We start from the raw sequence: 9417 nt of genomic DNA on the forward strand, positions 1-9417 counted from the left end.
TTTAAAATAAGGACTAACCACCGCCGTTGGATCGACGATGAACATAAGATCTTTAGAGCATCTCTAGCATTACCCCCGTATAACGCCGCGACCCACAAAATAACCGTTAAAATATGAGATCTAAGAACAACACGATTTTGGGAGATCAAATCTTGATCGAGGCTTGGAGTGCGGTGTCTCTTGATGCTTGCACGGGTATGTCTCAAACCTCCAAGAGATATTGGCAAACAATCAAAGATCATACTTCCGCGTGATGGCCAAGTATCCCAATAGGATACCACGGACCTTTCGGTCCCAAGGTCGTTGGGACGTGATCAAGCCGATTTGTAGCCGTTGGGCAGCTTGCTTGGAACAAGTTCGCAATGCACCTCCAAGTGGAACCGTGGAATCGGACTATGTGAGTTCGTTTTCACGTCCCAAGTTGTGCACATCATTTGCATCATATGAAATGATTGCGTAATTTGATTTGGTTTTAAATGTGTAGGACAAAATTGCCCAATAAAGATACAAAGACATGGAAGCTTTCGAAGGCAAATTTTTTAAACTTGAGCATTGTTGGGATATGCTCAAAGAGTGCGAGAATGGAAGTTGATTGACAAAGAATCTCCACCGAAGAGATGTTCACTTACGAACATGGATGAAGATGGAGATGATGATGGCCCAAGAAATTTGAACAAGCCCGATGCTGACAAAAAGACAAAGGAGAAGGTCAAGAGGGATGCTACTTCTTGAGCTTGTGTTGGCTTTTCCCTTAAAGAGGAAAGAGTGATGCAGCAAAGTAGAGACAAGTATTCCCCTCAGTTTGAGAACCAAGGTATCAATCCAGTATGAGACAACGAACAAATCACCGAATACATGCACAAACAATCAAAGAAACTTGCACCCAACGCGATAGAAGGGGTTGTCAATCCCTTCACGGTTATTTGCAAAAGTAAGATCTGATAGAGATAGATAAACGATAAAGTAAATATTTTTGGTATTTTTGGTTTATAGATCGGAAAGTAAAAGATTGCAAGAATAGCAGATCGAAAACTAATATTGTAGATCGGAAACTTATATGATGGAAAAGAGACCCGGGGGCCATAGGTTTCACTAGATGCTTCTCTCAAGATAGAAAATAATACGGTGGGTGAACATATTGTCAAGCAATTGATAGAAAAGCGCAAAGTTATGATGATATCTAAGGCAATGATCATGAATATATGCATCACGTCCGTGTCAAATAGACCGAAACGATTTTGCATCTACTACTATTACTCCACACATCGACCGCTATCCAGCATGCATCTAGAGTATTAAGTTCATAAAAACGGAGTAACGCATTAAGTAAGATGACATGATGTAGAGGAATTAACTCAAGCAATATGATGAAAACCCCATCTTTTTATCCTCGATGGCAACAATACAATACGTGCCTTTGTTGCCCCTACTGTCACTGGGAAAGGACACCGCAAGATTGAACTAAAAGCTAAGCACTTCTCCCATTGCAAGAAAAACCAATCTAGTTGGCCAAACCAAACCGATAATTCGAAGAGAGTTGCAAAGACATCAAATCATGCATATAAGAATTCAGAGAAGATTCAAACAATATTCATAGATAATCTGATCATAAATCCAGAATTCATCGGATCTCGGCAAACACACCGCAAAAAAGGTATTACATCGAATAGATCTCCAAGAACATCGAGGAGAGCATGGTATTGAGAATCAAAGAGAGAGAAGAAGCCATCTAGCTACTAGCTATGGACCCGTAGGTCTGATGTAAACTACTCACGCTTCATTAGAAGGGCAATGGTGTTGATGTAGAAGCCCTACACGATCGAATCCCCCTCCGGCAGGACGCCGGAAAAGGTCCCTAGATGGGATCTCACGGGTATAGAAGGTTGCGGTGGTGGAAAAGTGTTTTCATGGATGTCCCTGATGGTTTTGGGGTATATGGGAATATATATATATATTGATTATAAACAGTAGGGTAAAACACCCCACTGCAATTTCTATAAATAAGCAAGAGCAAAAGGCTCATAGTTACAAAAAAGAAGAAAATAGCAAGGGCCTGAGAAAAGCCCCTAGAAAAGAAGAAAGAAGAAGAAGAAGAAAAAGAAAAAAAACAAAGAAACCAGAACAACAGAATAGAAGACTAAGACTAAGGCTAATTCTAAAGACCTAGGCAGAAAGCAGAGCTGCCAAATAGAAAGAAAAAAGCTATCCTTGAAGGTCCAGCCATGAGTTGAATTGATTGGCATGTTTTGGTTTCATCCTGTGCTTGAGTAACTTCAGCTCCATCAAATAAATGTGCTTCCATCCGTGGAATGTGGGGTGAATATGTTCAAAGATCTTGTTGTTTTTGGAAATCCAGATAGCCCAGGAGCTAAGTATTATTATGTCCATAAAGAAGGGGAGTCTCAGCTTTTCCTTGATATCCTGGAAGCACTACAAAAAAATACACTTCCGTGATGATACGTGTTTGTCACAGTAGGTCACGTTTTTTGTCATGCATGTACATCCATGACGATTTTATGACAGAATCTAGATAGTCATACTTGTGTTGTCGTAGAAGTGTTCTATGACATTACCAAAATTATCATCACGGAAGTGTCCACTTCCATGACGATAAATCGCGCGTCACAGAAGTGCTTTCGTCAAGGGTGACCGACACGTGGCATCCACCGTAACGGAACGCCATTAAGCTATCGTGTCCGGTTTTGGATCCGATAACCCGTTAACAGCCCCGACCAATGGGGATTTTCCACGTGTAAAATCATCATTGACTGGAGGAAACACGTGTCGGCTCACCGTTGGGACAGATGTCATCCACTCATTGGACCCAAGTCGCCTATGATACGTCGACACATGGCACAGCCCAACAGAGGCCCATTCCTGTGAAAAGGTTGGCCCGTTTGACTTGGTCAAAAGGTGGCGGGCCGGCCCACGGAAAGCCTGTTAATGGCATGTTCGCATATAGCCCATTTACAACCCGCTAACCCAGGGCCCGTTACGACCTCTCCAAATTAGACCCAGTAGCTTCATCTGGGCCTCCAATATGATTCCAGCCTGTTTTAACTTCTGGCCCATGTATGGCCCATGACGTCTTTCGGCCCATATGAGGCCCTTTGTAACTCTTGGCCCATTAACGTCCCATGGTGAAACTGGCCCGTAATGAACAGTGTATCACTTTATACCCATTAACGGCCCATTATTCCATTGGGCCGTTTCCATCCCAAGTTATCTTTCGGCCTTCTCAGGGCCCATTTATTCTTGGGCTCATTTCCAGCATTCGGTTACTTACGGCCCGTTACTGTCATTTTCTTCTTGTGGGCCAAATCCAGCCCGTCGTTACAGTCGGCCCGTTTGTGGTCCGTTAATACGTTGGGCCTTTTTCATATCAAAAAACCGTTTGGCTGTTTTCATAGAGTTATCAAATATGGCCTATTAACGGCCCGCTATGGTCCACGATTAGTATGGCCCATGATTGGCGAAATGATGATACGCCCCGTAGAAGGCCCATGGATCCTACGACGCATAGAAGGCCCATGGATCGTACGGCCGATAGAAGGCCCATGGATCCTATGACCCGTATAAAAGGCCAATGGATCCCACGGCCCGTAGAAGGCCCATGGATCATACGGCCCGCGGGAGGCCCATGGTTACAATAGTCCGTTTGTTGCCATGATGATTTTGGCCTAGTTACCAAAAATAGGCTATTATGGCCACTAGAAAAACACAGAAAAAGAACTGCAGTGGCTACAAGCAAACAACTAAACAAGACAATAAGGAAATAAATAAGCAAGCAACTAACGCTAGCCTATTACCGCTATTACACATATTACATCCACTGGGCATCAAAGTTCGCCACCGGTGCAAATATAGGGAACAAAGCAGCATATTACGTACACTGGCCGTCAAAATTGGCCACCAGTGCAAATAAACGCGGCAGCAAAACAATAGCATAACTGAAACAACTTCAGAAGAGCTCAAGAAACGTTATCCTGGGTATCCGCTGGCAATAAGCTTAGCAAGCTTATTAGCTTTGTCCTGTTTGGCGCTAAAATCCCCCAACGCTTGTTGTTGCACTAGAAAGTATGCATCTGAATGCTCCAGGGACTTCCGTAGTCCTTCCGCTTCTCGCAGCACAGCTGATCGATGTCTTTCAGCTTGTAGTTGAGACTCAAGAAACCAAACTGATTCAGACAGTGAGTTTGAATAGCTTGTGCAAGTGGTAGTGGCCAGTAACTCGAACACTAAACCAAGACAGGACTTTGGGGTTGTCTCACTGTCTTCAAGATAGTCTTCCTTAGTTGTTTTATCAGCTTTGTTGGAGACCAACAAGGATGTGTCACTATCCTGAACCTTATCTGCATTACTTCCTTTACCATTGCTTAATAAGGCACTCTTCCCCAATATTCTGTCAGCATTCTAAAAAAAGAAACAAGCAGACACATAACAGGTTTAGCATGTACTAGTATTTGAAACTCATTTCGGTGAACCAGTTCATTAGTAAGGTGGACATGATTAAACTACCAAGTATTCTATTGCCAAGTACTAGTACATAATAAAAGCATCAAACAAACATATATCGATGTCCTATGGTCACTGCATTGTCTTGCCAAATCAAAGTAGAGACACGGTTCAAATCATATTGGTTCAAGACAAAGCAGCAGTGAAAGAATACAAAGCGTGGGAAACTACACGGCACAACAAGATTTCAGATGGGTACCACGGGTCTACATGTACAACAACACTATTGGCTCTGTTGTGATGCTAGTAATGTGCATGATATGAGAAGTCAACTATATACACAATTGAATTTGAAATCAACAGAGTTATTGATAAGAGCAAACCTGTTAAAGAAACATGCGTGAACATACCTGTTGTGTCATTGGAGTTTTGATTGGATCCTTCAATTTAAAAATAAGTTTGTATGAGTAAATACAGTGATACAAGAGCAAAGCAGTATGCACGATACTAATCATAGTTAAAAAGGCGCGCCTAAGCAAGCGCTTAAGGAGCAAGCACGAGCATTATACTTTTTTCTGCTCGAAACCTAAAAACCCTCGGGCGACTAGGGTTTAGGGGTGGACTTGACGGCGGCCGCCGGACTTGATCGGGCGGGCCGCTACTGATCTCCGACGAATGATGGCAGCGTCGCCCTCAAGCGCAAGCAGAGGGGCGGACCCCGACTCCCCTCGGTCGGCCCGGGCGAGGTTGGAAGAGGAACTCGGGAAGCTAGGGATCACCGACGAAGAGGCTACGCCTCTTGTGATCGATGATGCTGATGAAGGGAAGCCGCAGAAGTGGCTACTGGCCGGGAAGGTGCTCCATCGCCATCTACTACACATCCAGACTATACGCAACGCACTTAGGCCAGCATGGGGAAACCCTAGGGGTCTGCAGTTCAGATCCATGGGGGAGAACACCTTTGTGGCAGAGTTCGAGACCCAGAGAGATCGCGATCGCATCTGGGCGGGCTCGCCGTGGCATGTTAGCAAGCATGCAGTAATTCTTGCTGATTTTGAGGATCATATGAGGCCAGATGAGGTCACTTTTGACCGTCTACACATGTGGGTTAGGATCCCAAATCTGCCCTATAATCTGAGAGATGATTCTTGGGGGCGTCTGATTGCTCAGCAGATCGATAAGAATGCTACTTCAGTCCACTTTGACCATATTGGGGGTTTTCTGCGAGCAAGAGTGTCAATTGATGTTAATAAACCTCTCCGGAGGTGGATCTTGATCAACTCGGCCAAGAGAAAGAAAGAGGAACTATATGATATCCAGTATGAACAAGTCCCCCACTTTTGCTTCTCTTGTGGCCGCTTGGGACATAGTGATCTATATTGCCCAGCACCTGGGCCTCCGGACAAGAACGGAGATCTCATGTTCGGACCAAAGCTGAGAGCACCTAACGATAACTGGAAAGCTGCATCGGGTGAGCACCAGAACAAAGAGGAAAAATCTGGACCCAGCAGCAGGAGAGAATCCAAAAACTCAAGCAATGTGGGAGAAACTGCAGAGGTCAATTCTCCGGTAAAAAATAGGGTTAATGCTAAACGGAAGGATGTACCGAAGCAGGTCTATCGTAGAGTTGAAACCCCTCTACTCCTTACTGCCGATGAACATCACCACAGTGAACACCCAGAAGGGGCAGAGGGAGTGAGTGGGGATGCAGAAGGGGATGAGCTCAGGGGCTTGGAGAGAGAGCCTAAGAAAAAGAGACCTACACCAGAGAACTCGGCAGCAGCTGCGGCGCAGCGCTGCCCATCCCAATGAGTGTTATCAGTTGGAACTGCCGGGGGCTTGGGAACCCCGAGGCAGTTCGGGAGCTTCGCAGCATCGTGAAGCAAGAAGGGCCTACCTTACTCTTTGTCATGGAAACAAAGATAAGGGCAGCAAGGGTGGAGAACCTGAAGTTCACTTTGGGTTTCGAGGGTTGTTTTGCAGTAAACAGTGTTGGTTTAAGCGGAGGCATCGGATTGTTTTGGTCAAGAGATGTCTCAGTTGAACTTAAAAACTTTAGTTCTGGCCACATCGATGCAGTGGTGCGGAAGAAAGATCAAAACTCTTTTGAGTGGAGATTTACAGGGTTCTATGGCGCTCCAAGAGTCGAAGACAGGAAGCACAGTTGGCGGTTCCTTCGTACTCTGCACACCATTCCTCACAATGCATGGTTATGCGTTGGTGATTTCAACGAAACGCTCTATGGAGAAGAGCACTATAGTCGTTCACCTCGTCCAGAGGGGTAGATGAGGGCGTTTCGGGAAGCTATTGATGAGTGTGAGCTCCAAGACCTTGGTTGGACTGGGGTTCCTTTTACTTGGGACAACCGTCAGGCGGGTGGAGCCAATGTAAAAGTGCGGATTGATCGGGCCTTCGCAAACGAGGCATTCAAGCAACAGTTCGGGCATATTGCAGTTCGTCACATCAGCGCAGTCGAGTCAGATCATTGCTTTGTGCGCATGGAATATAGGGAGCAGCGCGGTGACGCAATGTGTAGGGGTGAACGACCCTTCCGGTATGAAAATGTGTGGCAGACACATTTGGAATATGAGAGCGTGGTGGCTGAATGCTGGTTAGACCAGCAACGCACACCTAACCTACAAGGAGTGTTGAACTCTCTAAGTGCCATGCAGCAGAAACTTGAACCTTGGGGAAAGAAAGAATTCGGATGCCTCGCGAGGACAGTCCGGAAACTACAGCAAAAGCTGGATAAATTGCGGAGGCAGTCAGTTGGACGAGGTCCTTCGGTGGAGGAGAAAAACACGATGGCCAAATTACGGGAAGCTCTTCGCCAGGAGGAAATCTGGCTTCGTCAACGCTCGCGTGTGCTATGGCTACGCGACGGGGATCACAACTCGGGCTACTTCCAAGCGCAAACGAAACAGAGACAGAGAATCAATATGATATCTGGGCTGCGAAGGCCAGATGGAACAGTTTGTGCTAATGCAGAAGAGGATCAGGTGGAGATTTTGAACTTCTACCAGAATTTGTATGCATCGCAGGGGCCTTCGGACGCCAGCGAGCTGCTATCACATGTCCCTGAGCATGTCACACCCGCCATGAATGATGCACTGAATAAACCCTTCGAACCAGGCGAAGTGCGCACGGCTCTTTTTCAGATGTCACCATCGAAAGCACCAGGGGTCGATGGATTTACGGCAGGTTTCTTTCAAAAACACTGGAAACTTCTTGGTGAAGATGTAACAGTTGCAGTTCTGGACTTTTTGAACGGAGGAGAACTACCGTTGGGCATGAACGACACGTCAATCACACTAATTCCCAAGGTACGGAATCCGCAATCAATTTCTCAGTATCGTCCAATCTCGTTATGCCCTGTCCTATACAACCTAGCGGTGAAGGTTATCACCAACCGACTTCGAGAATTCATGGATGAGATTGTTAGTGAAGAACAAAGTGCATTCATCCCCGGGCGACTGATCACAGATAACGTCCTTGTGGCGTTTGAGAGCATTCACACAATGCGACAGAGGAAGAAGGGGAAGAACTATGCATGCGCTGTCAAACTTGATATGATGAAAGCGTATGATCGTGTTGAATGGAGCTACCTGGAAGCTATCTTGCTCAAGTTTGGCTTCGCGGCAAATTTTGTAAGACTGATCATGAAGTGTGTGACTTCCGTTCGGTTCTCAATTCGGGTGAATGGGAAGCTATTACCTTATTTTGATCCATCCAGGGGCCTGCGCCAAGGCTGCCCCATGTCACCCTTCCTTTTTCTTTTATGTGCAGAAGGTTTCTCTTGTCTTCTAAAACATTATGGTGTTGTCGACAGAGGCATAAGAGCGAATCTTTGGGCACCTTGGGTAAATCATCTGCTCTTTGTAGATGACAGCCTCATTTTCATGAAGGCCGACTCCGGGAGTGCGGCAAGATTGAACAGTATATTGCGCATCTATGGCGCGGCTTCGGGACAAAGAGTAAACAGAGAAAAGAGTGCAATTTTCTTCAGTCCGAACACAACACATGGATGCAGGCAAACTATCAAAAACATACTGGATGTTCATGTTGAGGCATTCAGCGAGAGATATTTGGGGCTCCCCACCGCAGTGGGTAAAATCACCAGCGGCACCTTCGATCACATAGGGGAAAGATCCAGAAGTAAAATGCAAGGCTGGTCAGAAAGACTCTTTGCTTGTGCTGGGCGGGAAATGTTGCTAAAATCAATCATTCAGGCTATCCCAACTTTCAGCATGAGTGTCTTCCTGTTAACCAAAAAGGTATGCAAGAGCTTGAGGTCTTGTATGGCCAAGTATTGGTGGAGTAGTTCAATCGATAAGAGGTCTATGCACTGGATTTCTTGGAAGGAACTGACAACACCAAAGTGTAAGGGTGGCATGGGATTTCGAGATCTCCACCTTTTCAATTTAGCACTATTGGGTAAACAAGGCTGGCGCTTGATCACGAATCCTAATACCCTATGTGCAAGAGTACTCAAGGGCAGGTACTTCCCCGACACAGACTTCATGCACGCTACAACTCCAAGTTCTTCCTCCGCCACCTGGAGGGCCATCATAGCGGGCAGGAAGGCTTTGACCACGGGGGCTCGTCAAACGTGTGGGAGATGGCACGACAATCTCTATATGGGATGACCGGTGGATACCATCAACACACACCATGACTCCACTGTTTCGTCCACCCGCAGCAAACGTCACATTGGTAAGCGACCTCATTGACACGGACAATTGGACTTGGCAGCGGGATCTTATCCGTGCAAACTTCATCACTCCGGACGCAGAAGCAATCTTGAATATCCCACTACGTGCTGGAGGAGGGGATGATTTCTTGGCTTGGGCACATGAAATATCAGGCAACTACACCGTTAAGTCGGCGTACCGCGCTCTAGTGACTCGTAACGAGCTTCAGGCTCTAGAGGAAGGGCAGGCTACCGGATCTTCAACAGATAAA

Source organism: Triticum aestivum, chromosome 1B (genome assembly GCF_018294505.1).
Source record: "Triticum aestivum cultivar Chinese Spring chromosome 1B, IWGSC CS RefSeq v2.1, whole genome shotgun sequence".
Classification (NCBI taxonomy): Eukaryota; Viridiplantae; Streptophyta; class Magnoliopsida; order Poales; family Poaceae; genus Triticum; species Triticum aestivum.